The 22,671-nt window shown below is 38.3% G+C and overlaps 1 long non-coding RNA gene across 1 annotated transcript in view; it reads left to right on the top strand.

Moving 5' to 3' along the window:
* LOC138067526 (uncharacterized) overlaps positions 1-20,232 on the top strand; it is a 98,721-nt gene extending 78,489 nt beyond the window's left edge. Inside the window, exon 3 of the long non-coding RNA XR_011141647.1 lies at positions 16,427-20,232. This is a non-coding gene — a long non-coding RNA (uncharacterized lncRNA). The remainder of the gene's footprint in view (positions 1-16,426) is intronic.
* Positions 20,233-22,671: the final 2,439 nt, after the last annotated feature.

Genomic DNA, 22,671 nt, shown 5'->3' with positions numbered 1-22,671 from the left:
GAAAACAGGAAGCCCTGACCTGGTGACCAAGAAATGTGAATTAAACTCCTACCTGTACTATCCTTCCTTTCCAAACTCCGGGAAAGAGGTCCGTAGGCTCTCACCTTAGAGATACTGAAGTGATATTTTACAGGTGAAAAATGAAGTTCACAGCAGGGATTAAAGTGGTTATTCTAAATTTGACTTCCCTGTCTTCGATCTTTTCTTCCTATGCCCTCTGTTACACCTTAGCCTCTTTGAGGGTGGAAGCTATGGTGTGGCTAGAACAATGGGGCTGCTTTGCCTGAAAAATTATCTCTATGCTGCAAGATGCAATACACAATAACTCCAGTTAGCCCTAACTCCAGTCTAGCAAGATAAAGCACAAGGCAATATCGTTTGGAGCTGGGAAGAAGGGCTAATGCCGAACTGATTCCTCTGGTTTTGGTGCTACCTCTGGACCTCTGTACCCCCATGATGAAATGATATGGTGTAGGCATATAGTCAATGTTAGTACGGTAAAATGTCAAAATACACTGACTTTGCGACAAAGTAAATGAAAGTAGCAAGCTCAGTTGAATTCTTTCTATTTCAAATCTTGTCTGATGGTTTATATGGATTAATACCCATTATAGACAGTTCTTATATGTCTGTGTCAACAGTTTGAAATGCACAAGTAATTGACCCTGAAGCCAAAGTACTTAGGTGGGAGTAACACAGGAACCTTACAATTGCTCGTGCTGCCCCTCTCCCTTGGAAAGGAATTCCCTCTCCAGAACTGAACGTTTGCATGTACCCTCACATACAAACTGCCTTCCTCTTACACATGTAGGCAGAACAAATACATCCACCATGAAAAGAACTTGCGATATCTCCAGAGATCTGAATCCCATTCAATTAGTTATTATATTGCAAATATTTTTAGCAGGATGCCTATTTTCTGGTATATTTGCTTTAAAGGTCCGTGTTCTCAGTTACATAAGGACATACAAATTAAATGCAATTTCAAATTTTGAACCTGTGCAAGTGTCAGTTAGTTATCAAGTTCACCTTTTAGTCCCACAAGGCTGCCCATAGCAGTGCTGGAAAGTACGCTGCTGTGCAGACTTTACATTAGTTAGTCCAAGAAACTCCTATTTAAGGAATAAACACTAGTGATTCTTGTTTTTTATTGATATTGCTGCTTTGTCCAGTCAACTCAGACACAGGAATGGGTCCTGATTTAATAGGTGCTGTGCCAACAGAAAGATCTACCAGCGCTCCGTGTCTCTGCCATATTTTAAGGATAGCTGGAAGAATTTTTATCATCTACTGTAACCTGCAAAGTAATGAATCGTGCTCTGCTGCATCACCTGCTGTAGGTAGGAGGTGTGATGATGGATTCCCTAAACTCCGTCTAACTTTGATTATTGTAATGGGCACTTTGTGTAATCAGTATAGCTCAACCTAGATCGAGTAGCTTGATGTTCTAAGCACCTTGCTAATAAAATTTGCTAATACAATAATAAAATTTCAACTGCTCATGAAAAGAGAATGCAAATTAATTAGGAGCATGGCCAAAATAATTTAGTTTTAAAAATCCTAAGGACCTTTTTGAAAACATTTGTCTATTGTTCTCATATTTTCTTAGGCTTTGTTTCATGTCTAGCTAGTTTGAAAGAAAGTATTAGAGTGAAATCCTTGACATGTTGAAGAGTTATTTTGCACAAGTTAAGCCAACAGAGGTTTGTTATTTTCTAAGATCTGATCCTGAGACACCTGCAGAGGATCCAGATGGTCTGAATGTATTGATAATTTATGAGCATATCCTTGGATTATAGGACTTTGGTTTTGGACCTACATAGAGCTCAAATATGGACTAATATTATCACTTTACAAACTTCATTTACCAGTAATTAAAGCAAACCCACCAAAGGCACAAACAAAAAGGCATACATGGGAATGAATGTAAACACACACACACACTAACACACAAATGCAAACACAGACAGACACACAGAATCTCTAATGAAAGGAAGAAAAGTTATTTTCTAAAAATATAGAGTAACTTCAAAATATAGTTTTGTGCATGCCAAATTGAACCCTCACCCTTAAGTTTTCCTTTTTTTTAAAGTCACGTTGACCTTGAGCCCATCCTCTAATTAAGGTGCTTGATAAGTCAGGTCCGTCAGTGATATGAGTAAAACGCCCTGTTTAGAATGTTAAACTGGAAGCACACAGGGTACAGTTATTATTGCTTTGGAGAAATGTCATAGATGTCCTCTAACCTTGTTTTTTGGAAAGTATTTCTTGGAGGATTTTTTTCAAGGACTCAGGTCAGGAAGAATCTACCCCAAGGGTAGTTGGAGGGAAGAAAAAATAACAAGGCATGGTGGCACCTGGGGACCACAACATTGTTCACATCCTCTGTAATCATCAGTGCACTGCTCAGCTGCTTTGGTAATTTACATAATACCATCCTGACACGTTCACTTCAGTTATCCATCACCACTGGGATGGTGTTTTCTGTTTTCCTGCTTTATTTTCTTTCTCCCTATCTCACTCTCTCTGTGCCTTTCCTTCTCTCATTGTGTCTTATGTTTATCTGGCCAAGCAAAAAAAGATTGATTTCACATTGTTTCTGCCCTCCTTGTGCAACAAATATGAATTTGGCAAATGATGAGGCGCTGAGCGCATCTAATAAGCAAAAATCCACATATAGAGATTTTACTCTCTACATTTTAATGAATAGTATCTTTGGGGAAGCTGGGAAGAGGAGAAGAGCAATAATTTAGCTGGTATACATGTTGGGGGGGGGAAAGTCAGTTTGATAAAGCTAAATACTAAGGATAGAATGGACTTTATGCACATGTAATCAGGACTAAATCTGCAAGACAGGGCTGGACATTAAGCTTAAAGCTTGTGCCTGTTTAGTTAGATTTCCTCGAAAATGAACAAATGAAATTGTAGGGTTTTGAAATTTTCATACTGATTTCTCTGAATGTATTTTTTGACTGTCACATGACAGCTGAATTGGCCATCTGAAAATGAGGCAGTGCCTTGACTAGTTTATCCTGCAATCCTACCTACTGAGACCAGACTCCAGACTTGTTCTCCCTGGTTTTATACCCCTAACTCCTTTGATTTTACTGGATTTATTCATGATACTGTAACTGTTATCAGGAGCAGACCTGTGTACACCAAGGGTGAAAAAGGCACTTTACCCTGACAGGAAAGGAAGATTTAAAAACATAAAAAAGAAATAGGGAAACTCGGACGACCCATTTCTTGTTACTTCCTTAGTCTTCCGAGGTGAACTCTTTCCACTGACAGTCCCCAATTCTCTGGCAGTGTAAGCCCCAAGTACCCTCGCAATCAGGATTTCTCACTAGCCCTGGAGGCTGAGACCACTTTCAATCCAAAAACAGGATTCCTGGGGCAGTGTAGGACAGTAGGATATTCTTACTGTGCACTTATATTAGCGTCTGTGAAAGAGCGTGCAAAATGATTCCTCTCCTCCCTAAGTGATATTCCCTATCAAACAGGGAATTGCTTGGCAGGAAAGACTAAGCCCTGCAGAAATAAGAGAAATTTTCTGTGCCTATGGGAATGGCTGCAATCAAAACCAGAGCCTCCAACACCCACAAAGCCAGTTGCAGACACTTAGGGTTTCCAGAATCTTCCTTTCTTCAAGAAATCAGGCCTATCTGTACAAAGGCATGAATAACCCTGTTTTTATACTGTTTTCCATCATTACTGTAGACATTTAGCGCTTAGTCATTTTAGTCATTTTAATTTTTTTCCTCTGAGCCTCAAACAGACTCAGAGTCACTGTGGCAGTAGACTTTTTAGGTGGAGAATAGCCAAGAAATCATTCCAGCAAATAACATCTGAAAAAAAGAAGTGTCTGCTGTGAGATGAATCCTACTCATTTATATTGCTGTATCTCAATAAGTATTCATTATGAATGATTCCTTAGCATCCTTGCTGTTTGTAGTCTCATTCCTCAAGGAAAGGGGATATATGAATGACATGTATTTCCCACAAATAACTTTTAAATCTTTCTGCCTGATTTTAACCTAAAATGATGAGAAGTACAAAGGCCCCAAATACTATACTCTTACAATTTTCATGAAAGTAGATAGCTAGACGGAGGAGAGAGACTCTTTTAGTGCCTTCACCAAAAACGGAAGTGTAAAATCATTGTGAAGAAGTTAGAGGATCTACAAGAGGGACAGCAAAGAATATGGGATGATGCAGACGCGTATTGAGCTTCCTATATAGTCAGGAAGCTCAATACGCGGAAATCTAAATGTCCAGAGAAGATACAAATTTTAGGTCTTCAAATCTTCATACAAATGCCTTTCTTTCCTACTTATCTGTAACAGAGGTTTGAAGCAACTTGAATTTCATGAAGGCTCCTCAGTTAAGTGGCTAAGGTTAGGTGGGAAGAACCTGAACATCAGTCTCTGCTGTATGGCAGCTTGGGGTTCAGTCCCTATTATGCTAAGATACTGGCACATTTGAGTCAGCTGCATATTTTTGGAAGGGCGGATGTGAACATGCAGAAAAGGTTGCCTTTAGATGAATCTCCACAGTTTGTGTTCTAATATGCTGTGTTATTTCAGCAGGAATGGTCCTTAATTTGCTTGGGGATAGCACCCTGGAAAAGTTGGTCCTCAATAAGGTGAGGGTCCTCTGCAGCCAAAGTCTTTGCATTAATTTATGGCTTGGCTGCCTCAAATCCATAATGTGAATATTATTTCTAAAATCCAATACATAATACAAAATAAACATTATTTTTAATGAGCAAGACTTTCCTTTCAAAGAACTTCCCAAGAAAAATGGAAAAGTGTTTATTACAGACTGTAGTTGCATTTTATATCAAGATCTCTGCTAAAGGCTCCTTATACTCTTTGATTCTTCTTTCATAAAAAGTTTATTTTGATAAAGAAATACAGGACTTACTGAAGACTCCTCAGAGATATTTCAATTACATCCCCTCTTCTTATATATAAACTTCATGTGGCAGAAACAAATTCAAGGCCCTATCCTGCAAGCACTGATACAATGAGACTACTTAAGAGAGCACTCCAGTGATCTCAAGTATAGGCTCCACTAGACAAATTTAGCCTTGGCAAAATCAATTTTTTCCATGTCTATTAACATTGCTTTATGCCAGCGCTGATTTTTTTTTTTATTTGAGAGGAAGAAGGACTTCTTTTTGACACAAAAAGTATGTCACCCAAACCTCCTTGTATATTAAAAACCAGCCTTTGACTGTGCAGACCAAATACGTAGGGTGTTCAAGCACCACAGGCAGGCTGGGAAAAAGCAAGAACATGGAAAGTCTCTTTTGGGGCCTCATAGAAAGACTGTGAATATCAGTAATCTCTGGTGGTCTTGAATAAAGATCTTATAGCAGGTAGTCAGAGTACCTTGAGCTAACTACAGACACTATGATCCTTTAACTAACTTTTGCAATCTTTAATATTCTGTTATCTGATATGTTACAGCATTTCTTTGATACAGAAGACAAAGATGGTATAATGAGATGTGATTAATGATCATAGTTTTGATATTCTAATCTGTTCATGACAGTAGCTAAAGTTACGGGGTTATAGCGGAACCTTTAGCAAACTACAACTATGCACCTGCTTTTATTCATGTTACGGTTTACTGTTCCGTGTGAGACTCAGCCACCTCTTTACAAGAAGCTAAAAATCTTTCAGTTCACTAATGTGACTATTTTAAACTAGCCGTACTGTAGTTGTTTTGTATAAGTGATACTAATTATGAAAAAATAAGCTGTGAGACATGATAGCGAAGTGCTCTTATTTCGGTTTCCCTGACACTGGGCTTCAGCTCATTGTCTCAGTACCCATTAATGTGGCTGTCATAGTTCCTTCTGGAATAGCTTCTGAGGGGCTCAGTTCAGGCAGCAATTTATGGTGGTACAGAGAGTACTGCCAGCACAGTTAAAGGAGACCTCCTGAGCTCTGGAGCTTTAAATCTCCAGCCACTTGACGTTAGTGAACAACATCAACTCTCTTTCCATTTTCCACAAGCAGAAAAAAAAAAGAGACTTTTTTTAATTTTCTTTTTTTTTAAAGCTGGGAGAGAGGCATGCTGGCAACTGATACCAATGTGACCTCTTTCTGACTGACAGAAAGTTCATCATTGCGCACTATACCTGTCACCTCAGTAATGTATGTAGTCTCAGCTGCCCAGTGATTGCACAGTGAAAATTCCTATCCCTGACCTGTAAGTTGTAACCTTTGAGTGCATTGCATGAAATGCAGATTCACTGGTGTGCTATGCAGATGTTGACATGGTGTGGAAAATGAATATGGAAAAATATGAGTATTTTCCAACTTCCATTCAACAATGGCCTCTGACCAAGGTCCATTTAGCAGAAATCTGCACAGACATTATAAAGAGATATAGATGTCCTTTTTTGCAGAAGATGGTCTGCAAAGAATGCACTTCTAAGGGGAATCCATTCTGGGTCTGGATACAAAAGTTTTCAAACCCCCTTTTGTGTCTTAAAAATTATTATATATTAGGTAAAATTATATGAAAATGTCTTTATTTTCCAGATGGTTTCACATTCCAAATAAATTACTTTACTTACTCTCTTAACATTCATAGTCTAATTGTGTATAGAATATATTATTTTTAAATAAATTTACAAAGCCTAGGAAAATCCACATGGAATTTGTATCCATGCAGGAGTTCTCATCAAACAACTAATATTGTGCTTTTGTCAGCTGAAAGTTGGAAAGGTTCCTGCCTATTATCACTTGATTAAAACACACAGATATTGAATTCCCAAAGAAAATCAGAAATCACATGAGCATTTGATACTATTTCGTTCTGTGTTGACAAGGATACAGGTAATGAAGCCAATGAGCTACAGATTTACTAGGACTGGACATCCATATATTAAAAACAAACAACAAACCAAAAGAATCCCACTCAACTCTGGAAATGTCTAATATTATAAAGTTACTTTATTTGGCCTGGAGTTTATGATACAAATTGAATTAAGGCATACATACATACAGTCCATTTTTGTCTTTTGGAGGAGCACCTTTCTAACTTTCTATTGCGATAAAGAAAACCATTAGATCCTGCCAGGACCATAAGGAAGGAAATGATAGTGTCAGATACTGAGTCCAAGAGATGAAATATTATATCTAATAAACATGTTACTTAGGGGATTAGACATGGGCCGCTAGAATTACAGAACAATAGGGGTTATAGGAAAACAATAACATTAGTATTGGAAAATAATGACTAGGGTTCCTGTCATGGTTAAGAAAAAAAATCTACATTTTTTATTAAAGGAACTTAAACAGGAGGAAATCACATGCTGTTCTGGAGTGCTGGAGTTTCTGTTTTAGGCCTAAGCCTGCCAGCCTTCCTTCTGCCTGTTGTCTCCTTAACCTAAATACAATTATTTCTGTGAGTGACTGGATCACTCAGTGAGATCATGATCTTAACTGATGATATACAGTCTTCAAAGGAAAAAATTGGTAGCTATTCAGCTCTCCTGGATAGTCAACATTTGTATCTTCAAAAATATCTCCCGCTCACTGTCCATTCACAGGGAGGTAGCCAATGTGTTGCCTGGGACTAAAAGCATGCCACAGATACATATACACTTCACTACGATTTGATGTGGCCAGCATTGCTTAATTAAGCAAACAATCAAGCACTCATGTCTGCTCCTCCCTCTCATATCTTTCCCTATCACCTTGTAATATTCTTATTCCTGGCAACATGGGGTGAAGTAGCAGCATATAAACATCCACCCTCTCTTTAGTCAGCCCAGCACTGTGGTGGTTGTTTCTGTGACTGTTTTAAAAATTATGTGTGTACGGAGGATACATTGAAATGTTCCTTGAAACTAAACTTCCTTTCAGTTCAAAAGAGTCCTTCCACCACTTCTTTTCCAAGAAGTTACAGCTATAATTCCAGTAACTTTTACTTTAGAGGAATGACAAACTTTTGAATGCTGAACTGGAACCAGGTACCTGGTTCCTAACTACACTCTTATTTTCTGATGACCTTGAGAAAAATATATGGTCTTCCCAAAGAGAGAGAAAGAGAGAGAGAGAGAGAGAGAGAAAAAAAAAGTTTTCTGAGTTTTCAGGTGTCGTTCTCTGACTTTGGCCCTCCTATAGCTTGCCTGCCTGTGCGTCCCATGGTTCAGGGCTGTAGGTGGTGTCAAGTCCTTACGGGAAGGATTCATGCAAACTTGTCTGACCAGCACTGACGTCATGGTGTCCCAAGACAGCATGACAGGATACGTGGTGGTTGCCGCAGGCTGAGTAAGCCAAGCCATCCTTGTTCGCAGCTGCCCGTGCTGCAGGTAGATGTGAGGCCGGGAAAGGCAAACTCACGCTTTCTCTCCCATTGTTATCAGCTCTCCCACAAAGCCAATGCCTGAACATAGGCTTGTGTCCAAACTATTTGGATGCAAGGTGAAGTTGGACTCAAACATTGCTTTGTGCCTATGCTTAGAATATAAAGAGAATATAACCTCCACACCTCAGTTCTCTACAAAATGATGATAACGATCCTTTATTTCTCCCGCCCTTTGCCTGTGATTATCTATTTAGCATTTAAAACTTTTGTCTCTTTGCACATTTTCCAGAGCCTAGCACAATTTGAACCTGATCATAGTAAGGATCTCTGGACACTACTCTAATGCAAATAATTTTAATGATAAGAGTAAATGCCCCAAGGGTGTTACAAAGCTACCCTAATATCCAAACCTGATTGCAATTTTATTTAGATTTTATAGTACTGACTAAGAGCGTTTATCTTCTTGCCATGTGCGGACATGTAGTTAGTGCACATTGGTTATGGGTTTCCAAGATAATGTAATGCAAACAAATCATGTATCGTCTGAGAATGAGTCAGGCCCACATTTCAACTTGATTTGATTTACCGTCACCTGTGTTGCAATGACTGTTAGTCTGTTGAAATAATAAAAGAAAGGGAATAAGGTCTTTTAAGGCCAATGTGGGAAAGTACCTGTTATATAAGCGTCTTTAAAATGCAGGAGGAATAAAACAATGTTTAGAAGAGTTAGAGCACTAGGAATAAAATATATGATGCATCCATTGAAAAAGGACTATATCTTGCCTTGGCGCCAAGATGGATTCACCTAATAAATCTGGTCTGTATCTAACTTTATTCTTGTCCATGCTGAAGACTGATTCAGATGTGGTGGAAACAAAAGGAATTCCACTCTATGCAGACCTTATCCTGAGTTCAGATTGGTGTAAACTGTAGGGCAGCACAGGAAAAACTGCAAATTCACATCTTCATCTGTGCTTCTCAGTGCTTGTCACCAAGGACTAAACTGAAAAGAATGACCCAAATCCTCCTGACTAGTGGAGGGACTGACATGCTAATCTGTCTCGGGTGGTCCGGTTTTGACCCAGGCTGTAACATAAACAAAGTTTTGTAACTTTCCATATAGAGGCATTTTGTGAGTGTATAGGAGGAAATAGTATATTGGATGTTTTTCTAGGATAGGTAATCAATCTATCTGTTTTCCTAAATCACTATTTTGGTAAAAATTCTCCCTTCATCTCCACACAACACCCAACCCTGCCACCACTCCCTCCGTGCACCGGTATGTGTTTTGCCTACTGGATCTGGAACTGAAAGGTGTCTTCTGGCACTCTATTTTGCTGGGTGTTTTTGCTGTGGATACACTCTGAACTGCTGGAATACCTGCTGCTCTTCAGCACAGATAACAAGGTAATGTAAGAAAAGATTTCAAAGGAGACACACAGACATGTTGTCTCATACCTTTTCTGCTGCTCATTATTTAAAGTCTGAGAGAGAGATGTGGGGAAAAAAAGAGCTCTTCACAGGTCCCATGGGGCTGCAGAGACATCAGCTCGTGAATATTTCACAAGTGTATCTCTGTCCTGTGACATTGCTATACAGTTACCTGCAGTTCAAAGGTAAGGACAACAAGGAATACTGTATATTTCATTATTGTGCTGAGCACGAAAGCCTAATTTTTGCATTTATAAAATCTTTTTTTTTCTTTTGAGGGATTAACATTTCAGTGACAATCAGATACATTTAAAACCTAAACATAAAATGAATTTATACTCTCAGTATGCTGCATCTTCTCCACATCTAGAGAATCTCTAACCTGTCAGCTACACTGAAAAGTCAAAGACTTTGTTTATTTTAAACTGCCTCTAAATGGCAAATGGCAATCCTCCTTCCTCTTATTCTATTTTACAGTCCCAAGTTCAACACATCTGAACTGATTGTGCTTGCCATAACGTTAGCTATTGAAACAGGTCTCACAGATTCAGTCCTGCTGCAACCTATTCTGTAGTCGTATGTTTGAAATATTTTTTAATGGGATGGTCCAAGGCATTTTTCAGGACATGTTGATACTGTGGTTGTGACTGTGTAATCTCCAAATTTTGGGAAGCCTTGCTTCTTTCTGTTGACAGGAGTGTATTTTCCATTTCTTTTACCTTAAAATTCCCTTCCTTTTCTTTCTGGCCCTTTGCACATCCCAGAAGGATTTGCCTTCCTCCCTTCGGCTGACAGTGACCTCATCAAACTGATTCTGATAGTGAAAAAATCACAAGAAGTGGGGCTTTCAGTACTCAGTACTTTCCCTCATAAAAGAGAAAGGAAAGCAGGAGGAAACCTTAGTGCAATAAATGAGCAAAATGCAAAATACAAATTGCTTTTACCCATCCTGACTAACAAACAAAGCAAAACAGCATCAGCATGCATTGGAGTGCTTTGTAAGATGCGTGTTGTTAAAGAGCCTTGTGTTTTCAGTTAGCTGATTCTGTAATAAAAATTGTTGGTACTGGCAGCATTGCATCATTGTTTTTAGCAAGAAAAAGCAATTTGGTCTATTGTTTCCAGAAACAGTTTTCTCTTATAAAAACAGTCTAGTTGTTTAACCTAAATATAAACACATATGATGTCAATAATTTTATATACATTACAGACTGTTACATGGTCTTTAACAACTGTCAGTGCTAACAAATAAATCCTACATGGCTGGTTTTGCTCATCTATTACCAAATTTGAAAGGCACTATGGCTGATTTTGGCTTTGTGTATCAGCACATGGTGCTTTCTCCACACACCAGAGTCTCATCTTTGGGAGGTGGAGACCTGTTTCTACAGAACTAATCTCACAATTGCTGCTACTACCTTCCTCCAGTCTGATTGCCTGCAGGTCAGTAGTTGCTTTGAGAAGGAATAAACTATGAAACAAAAAGGAGCTCGTTCTCATCTGGGCCTTGGAAGTGATGGACTCCGTAAAGTTCCTTCATTGTTCTGCCCTAATTTCCCATCTGTGGAACAGTCATGTTAATTTTTTTCAGTTGCAGGGAAGACTTTGATAATGAATTCATTAATGCTAAAGCTGTACAGTTCACCATGTTAGTTGTCAGCTGGAGGTCAGTATCCTCTAGATCAGCAGATTATTTGGATAGTTGTCTCTTGACTTTTTTTTTTTTTAATAAAGATTACTCATGCACAAGCACCTCAGATTTTCTTCTCGTAAAGCAGCAGGATGGTAATGCCCTGATGACCTTATATCACACCCGCAGTGTTACTCCAAATGTGACTAAACGAGCTGCAGGAAATCTTTCTCCTTAGCATCCCTGCGTTCCTCCTGTCTGCCCTGTACCCTGCTGCATGGTCAGCACAGACCACACAGATGTTGGCTACATCTGGGAAAGTGAGGTGAAAAACACTTTAGCAGACTGAGTGAAATAAGCTCTGGAAAAGCTGTTTTTGCGCACAAGGAGGAAAGCATTCTCTGTGCGTACAGCAGTTTTATTCCTTCTGTTGTCTGCAAGCAAGCTGGAGTTCGTAAACAGTAATAGAGGGGGCTGTACAAATCCTAGAGTCCTGGGAGAGGAAAGGGAAACCATGTTAGGGTTAAAGCATAGGTACAGACTCAAATAAGTGCTGTGACAACCTGCTCTTGGGTCCATGGAGATAGCATTAGCATCTCGGCTTTCCTTGAAACCTGGCCTGAAGAAAACAAAACAAAGCACTGTCCTGTACATGTTGAACTGCTTCTTGTGTCTGAGTGCGGAGGCAGGTCCAGCACGCTCACCGGCCACATCGGGAATCCCGGCAGCTGCGTCCCCTTTCAGAGGTTAGCTCGGGGTGATAGGACAATGTCAAAAGGCACTTCTGATGTCACCTCAGTGTTTTAGATAGATAGAAAATGGAGCCCCTGGGATGAAAGGAGATCTGGCCACACCTGCACCTGCTCAGGACTAGCATGCTGAATGGTGGTTGGAGTCATGTAATTAATGAGACCATGGAGGATGAGCCGTGGTTTGATCAAAGTGTTCCCAATGTATTGCATAACTTTAGTACAAATTTACTGGAGGCTGTTAATCATTGTAATAGAATATCGTGGGACACTGAATAATGTTACTTATAGAGGTGAGTGAATGCTCATGTGATTAGACCTCCAAGAATAAAAGCACATTGTTCCAGTAAAAGTGGAAGGATTCAGTATTAAATCACTTCAAAGTATACTCATAAGCATCAGATACACAGTTTGATCCCCTCCTCCTTCCTCTCCCAGCCAACTTTTCCTCAGGTCTCTTTCACGTGTGTTTTAACAGCAAATCATAAAATGATGTGAATGTAGCAAAACCACCAAAACTTCAGCTCAGTTTCTCTATTGTAAAGATAAATTATAATGAGATAAATTATATAAAGAACTGGATTTTCCTTGTGATTTCTGCTTAGCATTAGTAAGGCTAAAATTAGCAAATAAAAGAACAGTTCCCATAAGTACAACTAAAATAGGCTTACTGCATCCTGGTTTAGATCAGGAGAACATGCTCCTGCGTAGAGACAAATACCTTACAACTTCTTTGAAATACCTTATTTACGTATGACAAAACAGCAAGGCATAGTAGGAGTTAAAATGACGTTAATTCTATAGAAGAGATAGGAGCTGACTGTTTAATAGTTTCTGTTTAATGCTAGGCCACATAGACAAATGCTTCTGTGAATTATCTAGAGAGCTGTTAGGGAAGCAAAGATATTAATTGGTCTGATGCAAACCAGGAGGGATATGTACTAAAGGGAAAGTGAAGGGGAGTATAGAAAACCGCAGTTGTAACTATCTGGTTGATCTGAGCATTTTTTTGGACTACTCATCATTGCAAAATCTTACTTCATTGGTGGAAACATGTTTGGGCATGCTATTGATTTTTTGGGAAAAGGATCATTAGTCTTTTATTATAAACTCTTGATTTATACTAGTCTAGGTTCATTGGTTCCTGGGGGAGAGTGTTCAATTGATTGATTGAGCTCTAGGTTTTGGTTATTTTTATTTTTTTCTCTCACTCTTCTTTTTAGAACTTTCTTTTCTTTTTTCTTTTTTTTTTTCTATCTTGCTTGTCTGATGTGATCAATGCAGGGATTTTGAGAATTCCCTTTCAAAAGTATCTCAATGTTCTCTAGATTTTACTCTTATCGTTTAAAGAAAAAATATATTTTTATCTGCAGTCAATGCTTTATCTGAGAAGCTGAATCTCCGTCTTCCAAGCACGATTATAATTGGCCAAATCCTTACCACTGTTAAGAAATAACTTGATGTTTACAAAAGTGCAGATGCTGTGGTGGAAATACTTCCAAAGACCTTACTGAAGGCAGGATTCGACACAATGTCAGAGGTTAATTAGATCTGAAGATACCTAAAGTTGTACAACTTATATCCCACCATTAGAGAATTGTTTCTAAAAGTAAATTTCCTAATGTTTCATACAAAACCATTTTAAATATGGCACAAGTGTCAAGGGACTTATCTTTGTCATTAGCATATTTTTCACCATCAACATAAATTTTTCCTCTCTGATTCTTAACAACTTATTTCATACTGAGATTCACTGTTCTAATGCAGAGGAAAAGTCCATCCCCCCATTGTGAGCTCTCACTACTGTGCATTTCATAAAAAAGGAGTGAATTTCTATTGCTGCTTGTTAAAGGCAGAGGCCTTTGAATAAAGATGGCCAAAAGTATGACACAAGTGTCAGAAGGCTTAGCAACTGCTCAGTGTGCTATATTGTGCTCCATTCAGGGATCACAAAGAACAGCGGCTACAAATATGTGATAACTGAAAACTGACAGAAATTCAGCTGTTGAACTGCCACGGAGTAAAGATGACTGTTCATGCACGAGTTTAGCAAAATACTTTGCAATAAGGACCAGAGCGACTGTCCTTTGGATTGTCGGACTATGTGTCTTTTGATGCACAGGCAAAAGACTCATAGTCTGGAGTTTTATTCCTCTTTTAGTTTCCATTCTTAACATGTCTTGCCAGCAATACCATAAACAAATCATGCAGAATAATTCTGTAGGTTCTTCTCAGATGCAACACTCTGGTTCCTCTGATTCTAGTAGTCCCATTAGTAATGTTGCCATTGCTGTATGATTTATTTAGGGCCTTTGTTTTTGCAATTGAGCTGTGCAGTATTTGGCTCACTATGATCTGTACTAAGGGATATGGTTGAGTACATCTGAATAGTGTAACCCTACGGAATGTGGAGGCGATGTGTTATAACTTACGTATCTTCTTTTCTGGAGAATCATATTACAACTTGATTTAATTTTTACCTGGATGTTTCACCTATTAAAATGAGACATTTAAAAAGGGAGGAATCTGCAGCTGCTTGCTTCTCAGAAAAGATCAACTGTTTCTGTAATTAATATGGACGATAACAATTTAAAATAATGAAACACCCATAATATGTTTGAAGAAAGCAGCTTGTTGCTATAATTAGAACTAGAATCAAATTGTTCTGATGGCAAACACCATTTATTGAACTCCATGAATGGAGCAGCTTCCGCAAGCAAATAACACAAGCAGGAAAATATCAGAAACAAGTACATGACATGGAAAAATGAGGCCAACACCAAAATCCTTAAGTTGAACTTCCTGAGGCTCTCTCTCCAAGAAGAAGAATAAAACACTCAGAGCAGGGAGCTCATAAACTGAGGGAGGTCAGTGTTTATGGCAGAAAACATGGACCTGTGATCAAGTTCTGACATAGTCACAGATTTCATGCAGTGGTATGAGGACAGCAGACTTGTCAGTGTATTGCATTATCTCCTTTCCCGTTGCAGCACCGATATACAAGGTGAAAATTTATCTCCCATTCCTCTGAGTCTTTTGCTATCATTTCAATCTGCCCTGCAGAGTTAAGACAACTGGTCTGCCCTCCCAGCTAATTGTTCTTCCAATGATTTCTCGTGTGCCTTTACTAACATTAGCTGTTCACTGTGTGAAAATCTCATGTGAGAATCTCTATGTTGGCCCAAATTCAGCCTTCTGCTTCTGGTGGATTTGAACTGTTGACTGGTGATTTCTCAAATCTTCATTCTGAAGATGAAGCCTGAAAACATTGTCTGTAGGACCTTGGGGTCTCAGTTTGGTTTGTTTTTTTCCCTGGGCATTACATTCTATGCTGTGTTGTACTGTAGAAGACACAAATGAGAGAAGTGTGACTCCTCCTCTGTCATTCCAATGCACTCTGCAAAATCTTTGCTTATTCTGAAAATGAAGCTATGTTTCACTGGCCAAGAAATATATGAGCACAGGGGCAGAATAAAGTTTGGGACTCTGACCCTGACTGAGCTGCATCACTAGCTGAGGAATTACTAGACTAAAATGAAGTGTTTAACCACTGCTGGGGAGCAAATCAAGGCACAAAACAAAACAAAAAATATTATGATACTGTTCCCTTGGTTCAGCTTCCGCTAATTAAGAGTGAAACCCTAGTCGGAGATTGATAACGGAGCTGTCAGTATTTTATGCTATGTATTGTGGAGCATATCCAATCATATTGCTATTGGGAGGTTGGGCAACTTCTCCCTCCTGTCATGCTATGGAACACTTGCATACCGGGCAGTGCAAGGAGGGTGGAGAGACCCCCTTCCTTTAGCCTTCCTCCTCCTTCTCCTCCTCCTCCTCCTTAAAATAAGCCTACGAGGGTTAGAGTACATGGAGAGCCAGGGAAAATGTGCTGCATTTGCCTTACATTGTGGTGGTGGCTTAGCTGATATGAATCATTTCATTGTGAATTTGGAGTAGCAAAAGGATTTTACTGATTAATTTCTTCATACTTTTTAAAAATAATTTGTAGCATCTTGTCTGCTTTGGCCTGGAACATTGCAACCAATATACAGTGTTCATTATGGGTAAGCATTTGTTTTATTAACGAAAGCATATGCGCACTTGCACTACAGAAGAGAAATAACTGCCATTGGTTAGAGCAGATTACTTTTTTAATGCATTTGCTTGTTTTAACCACATTATCCACACACAGCTTAGGTTCTTCAGTAGTTTGTTATATTTGTAAAAGGTTTAGAACAGGTCATTTTTAATGAAATTGTTATGTGTTGTTACAATTTTGCTGCAGGTTTCAATCTTTCCTTGGGCGCTTCAGCAGCTGATATGAGGGGATCCTGTTTGCAAGGAGGCAGCACCGTTCCTAGAACTCCATCTTGCTGGTTATCATTGTCGCTGAATCTGAACACACAACTGAAGACTTAAAACCCATGATCAGTGAGCAAAAGCACGGTGTTTAAGCCATAGTGTAGAGCAAGTGCATTGCAATGCTTAGGAAAACAAACTAAACTGGTAGAAACTTCATCTTTGAAATAGCTCCCCAGCTTTCTGGAGTGCAGAACAGCTACATGAGGATATCTGAGCACATGACAAACTTATCAGACTTGCCGTGTTTGTCTTTTTCCTGTAAACTATTTTTATTGATGTAAAGTAGTTTTAGTAGCTGAATTTCTCCTACTCCATCCAGATATTTACTCGCTAAATGACCCTTGTCATCACGGTATGTGGATGCCTCACACACACTAATGGATTCTATCCATAAGCTCTCCATTGAGGGTATGAAAATATTAGTCCCATTTCTATAGAAGGAAAAAAAGGCAGAAGTGATACTCTTATCTAGTCTCTGAACATATCTCAAAGGAATAGCACAAACTTCTGAATTATACTTCACACCTAGACAGGAACTCAGAAGGGAGCATTGTCACAACCGTCACTTTAAGGGAGAAATAGCCCTTATTGTGCATAGGGTAGAAATAACTTTCCTGAGGTTATACTGGAAATTTGTGACTGAAGATAGAATTGAACCAAAGTCCCTTGAGTACCACTCCAGTAGTACCGTATTCAGTGAGGTTATCTTTCCATCTATAATTTCTCTGTAACAGTTATTTAGTTAATAACATGAAGTATTTTCTGTTGTTTTCATTTTTAAATGCATTTCATGCTCCAGGGTCACTGTAGCTCAAGGAAATCTAACATATATTTATAAAGCCAGACAATATATAATGATCCTGGAGACAATATTGTTGTCCATGATGTATGAAGCAGAAAAAACAGAGTTTGATTTTCATAAGCTCTAATGACCCTCCTGGGCAGTTGGAAATGTACATTGTTTGAGATAATCAGACAAACTGATTCCATTATAAAAAGATGTATTGTTTCCATTTTATATTTTCACAAGCATCTTGCCTAATTATTGCTGACATTTCCAACCATATTGTGAAGCTTTTCAGGGGGAAAAGGAGTTTATCTCCATTAAAACTGGAAACAAACTGATGCTAACTGTTTTTATAAACTGAAAACACTAAAATAAAATGAAGCGCATTAGAGCAATTAGGAAGAATTACAGCAAAGTCTGTCTTGCCTGTATTTTTGTTGTGAAAAAAAGATATACCAAAGATTACTATTTTACAGTATGAGTCTGTTGTTCTAAAAAAGCCTTTTGAATGTTTTACATTAAGTTCTACCACAGGAAATCTGTTATTGTTTAACCCTTTCCATATTCCTAGGTGTTGAAACATGTTTAATTTTTGAAATATGAATGTGGGCAAATAATACACAATCATTTTGAATTCAGTCATTCTTCATGCTCCTAGTTATTTTTTATAGATGTAAGTGTAGCTATGTAAACTTCTTTTTGGGCAAAAGTACTGTGCATCATTTATCTACAGTGTGCTTTGTTTAGTCGCAGTGGTTCGAACCTAGTGGTGCCAAATTTTCCAGGCTGTATGCAGTGATGCTTTTCTGAAGTGAAAGAAGATTGTGTAGTTGTTACTGGCTAGTCAGCATAGTATTGGTTAATCCCATAGTGTTTGTAAGTCATGTTGAGAGCTTGATCACAGTGATATTACGGTAGGGAAAAGCACTGTTACTCATTTGTATTACTTGGAGGCAAATTCAATCCTAGCAAAACCAGATACCAACATTTTTTTATTTCTTGTAGAAGGACGGTTCTGCAGATCATACTTTATTCTAAATAACTTTGGATATAGAAAATTTCAGGAATCAAAACAGGGTCATTTTCCAAGGTTAGCTGCAGCAATGACCAGCTGAGGGAAAGCCAGAGAGATATTTGATATTTCCTATCACATATCCTAGAGCATGCTTACATTCCTGCTGGTTGTAACGGGTGCACCTTAGCTCTTTTACTTCTCTAGTCTCCTGTGTCAGTTGAGGAAATAGGCAGCTGACTAAAAAAGGGGCATTCTGGTTGCAAAAACAAACAAGTAAGTAAATCCTCCACAGTAACCACAGGCTAGACTTAAACAAATGATCAAGAGTTCTGTTAACTAGAAAAGTTGACCACTTCTGAATTTGTCCTCAGCTATTAAACTATGTCCTCAGACATTTCTGGTTATTTGCATTGTCTGGTCCCTGATCTCCTCTGGAGGTCAAATCTGCTTATCAATGCATATTTTTCTGTAATGACTTTTCATAGATTTTCTATGTTTTTCTAGGACCAAATTTGCTAATATGAGTTGATATAAGTGCAAAGTACTGCTTGCTCAAATGTAACAGCTGCCATTCTAATTGGGGTAAATCAGCTGAAATACCTATTGGAACTAATTACTAGTCTTGATGTTAACTGTTACAATGCTCATCTCCCTCAAAGAAGCTTGGAGAGCTCATTTCTCCTGAATATCTTGTAGCTCATGTAGTCAAATGCAGGTGTGGGAAAAGGACATAATCCGGGTGTCTTGAGAGCTTTGCCATATACCCTTAAATCTTGTGAAACTTCTATTGAGCTGGGTTACACAGGACACACCAGACTGGAGCTAGCACAACTGAAAATACGCTGTTAACACACTCTGGTTTAAAAATAGGGCTTTAAAATCAATTTTTTTTCCCAAAGTGAAAAACTGACTGTGGTTTATTTTTCCACCAGGACAAACTGAAACAAGGTAGTATAATTTTAATTGGGATTATTAATGTTAGCATTTACTCAATGTATTTCAGAGATTTTGACAACTGTATTTCAAGGTCCTGGACAGTCTGTGAGGTTCCTCTGTTTGGGGCTGTAAAGGATAATTCCTCTGTAAGTCCAGGCTATGGAATACCTGTGGATGGTACATCACTGGAGCACTTCCAGTTGAAACGTTTTCATTTGATAGTATTCAAAAAATTTCATTTTACCATTTCTAAACTGGAATTGAGGAAAAATTTCTGTTTGATAAAATGTTTAGCATTTTGATTTTTTTCTTGATTTGGTACAAAAGCAAATTTAAAAACCCTGACTTATCATTTGGGATGAATATTCAATATTTTGATCATCTGAGTTGAGAAAAACTGTAAATTGGTGCTGATTGCTAAGAGTGTTATTGATTTTTTCTGTATCCTTCCTGAATTATATTAAAAAAAACCACCTAGAGTTAGGAAAGAAAAGTAGCAGAATGTAAAATTACGGAAGTAGAAGGTTATGTTTTTGTTTTCTGCCTCAGGAAGTGTACTGTGTATGAAGCATAGTTTTGAAAAAAAAGATTATTTCTTTGAAGACAGCAGACAACACAGTTTTAGTAAATATAATATTTATAGGACCTTGCAATTAATTTACAAAAATTTTACATCAAAAATGTATGCTGATGATTTTAGTCTTTAGGGACGACAATTGTCTCCTCAGTCATGTTTTCATACACTAAAGGCAATTATTGTTGCTTCTAGCTGTAATAAAAAAATAACCGAAACAGATAGAAGTGTCTTGGTAGAAATTGAGCTGAAACTCCCACTGTGGAAATAATCAGAAAATTAAAAGCTCTGCAATCTTGCAAATAACATTGCAACTTAATATTATTGGAACATAACATTATTATCTCTTTTTATAGGGAAAACAAACATAAATATGTTTTCAAACAACACTGATGTTATGGTTTCACTTTATTGGCTAAAAGAAAAGAAAAAAACTGGGGGAAAAACAATAACTTTTTGGAGTTGCATATCAAACGACCAACTGGGAATTTGTGGAAAATGATCAACAGTGGCAGGATTATAATTCTGTCAATGTTGGGTCAGCATCTTCTCCACTGAATTCAGTCTCTATGACACCAACGAGACATGGCCCATTTGCTATCTTACGGGCTCTAAACTGAATATTATTTATATTTGGTTCACTTATTCTCTTACTAGCTACTGTTAGCTTCACAATTGGAACAGGACAATTGAAAACTCGAAAAAGGAGGGCATCAAATCGTTTTTGTGTCAAACTTGGCTTTAGTACTTTGTCTTCATTTCATGAGCAGGGATACCTGTTTACCCTGTTTTTCCTAATGATGATCTTGTAGGACTGATGAGCGGCTGTCTAAGATTTATCCTCAAATGAAGGGAAACTTCCGTCACTAAGACTTTTTTTCTTCCTTAGTGATAAGTCTACTCTTGGATCTATTTCGGCACTCATGCCTCCTGAAATACTCCACCACCCACAGCAGATAGACTCCTGGTTGTAAGACAGAAGTCGCGTGGTACGATGAGCTCTGGGTCACTGCAGCCGCTCGGTGTGAGTTACGCCCCTTAGCACGACTCCAGGGTGCTCGGGCCACATGCTGGGACAGAGGTGCAGGAAGGTGACTGCAGTGGCTGACTGCATGCACACTTTCACTTTTCAGTTCGTGATGGTTTGCTTTACTGTCATGAGGGAAACGCGTGCCCACATGGTTATCTTATTGCAGCTTACAGCAGTATAACTTCTAGTGCAGAGGTGGCAATTGCTAGCTTGATTGTTGGTGATCGTATGAGCGTTTTCCAAGAATCAGAATTAGAACTGAAATCCCTCTTACAGTAATGTTCACTGCCTCTTTTCCCTAGAGGAACATCAACACTATATGAAATATTTAGGAGGAAAATTGAGGTACTTTGGCCACTTTTGTTGACTCTAATCTTGAAAAGAAGAAGAGGGTCTAATCAAAAGCCAGTAGTGTAAGGATAAACCTACCACTTCTGGAGTGGGAGAATCTGGATTTGAAATGAAGATGAGAAAGTAGGAGAAATAAAAGATACAGATGGGGTGCTGCTAAGAGACCATGGACAGATTGAGGGAAAAGAGTAAAAGAAAAAAAAAAACAAACAACTAGTTGCAAGTGGTGAATCACAAAAATATAATCCTGCCACCTTTACCTGGACATCAACAGTTCTTGAAGGCGGTCCAAACCTACTCCTACCGTAAAGTCAGTTTTGGAATGGAAAGAAGTATCTTCTATTCCAGGTTTAATTTCCCAGTAACCAGCAATACCTACAGGCACTGCTGTCTCATATCTGACAGCATCTAGCATCTAAATATGATAGATAAGAGCCTGGCAGACAGGCAGGGGACTCCCTCCCTCTGTTTATTCATGTGAAATTGGGAGGAGAGAAAAACCTCCACAGGATTTCTGACCCCCTCTTTCAGCTCCACCCCTGTCAAAAGCTGAAACTAATGAGCTGGAAATAGGAAATGTGCAAAATAACTGACACTTCCCTATCTGAACTGCGTTCTTTAAGAGTTGTTTTTTTTTATTACTAGATAAATGCTTTGACATGTGTATTTATGTGAAGTCTGAATCTGATTTAGATACCAACTACCTGCTGAGCTAGGAATATTTGCTTCCTACTTAAACCAATATGTTTATTTAAGTATTGGATCTTTAAGTTTTAAAATGCCCTTGGCTTCTACCTCCATAAATGGGTAACCTTTGTATATGGAATTATTGTGCACTCCTTTTGTTATTAATATAAAGTAATATTTTCCTTTTACTCTGCTCCATTCTTTTATTTGGGAGTCCTTTTACTGTAGCAGGCTCATATGAAAAATGTGTATATGTGTGTTTGGAAGTGGATGGAAAAGGCTGATTCTCAGAGCTACTGCTTAAAGATGATATCCACCCATCATGCATAAAGTAGTGAACAAAGGAGCTTTGTTACTCTTGCAACAAATTATTTTAAAAGGTAGGATATTTCCTTTGTTCTGTGTTTTTTGTATAGCGCAACTGGGCTAGAAGTTGTGGGTGCTGCTTTAATATAAATAAACAGCAATGGCAATGTACAGACAAAATCAGTTTAATTTAACATTTTTACTAAAAATGATCTCATAACTGAGTTCTGTGCTTCCATAGGTGAATTCCTTGGCTTTCCATTTGTTGGTTATTTGTGCTTAGCTCAGGTAAGGCTTTACTCAGGTGAAGCTCATTTTAAAATCACTAGAAAAATCTAAGCAAGTATAACCAGATTTGGCTCCAAATGCAAAAATTACCAATTTTCACATTGCAAAAGAAAGTACTGCTTTGGGGTCTTCTGATCTGGAAATGTTTGGAAAGCAGCCAGCAGTTAAAAGGCATGGTCCTAATTTCAAATTTC

The sequence above is a fragment of the Struthio camelus genome, chromosome 5, assembly GCF_040807025.1.
Source record: "Struthio camelus isolate bStrCam1 chromosome 5, bStrCam1.hap1, whole genome shotgun sequence".
NCBI classification, from domain to species: domain Eukaryota; kingdom Metazoa; phylum Chordata; class Aves; order Struthioniformes; family Struthionidae; genus Struthio; species Struthio camelus.
Note: the sequence above shows the minus strand (reverse complement) of the source record. Positions and strands in the feature narration are given on the sequence as shown.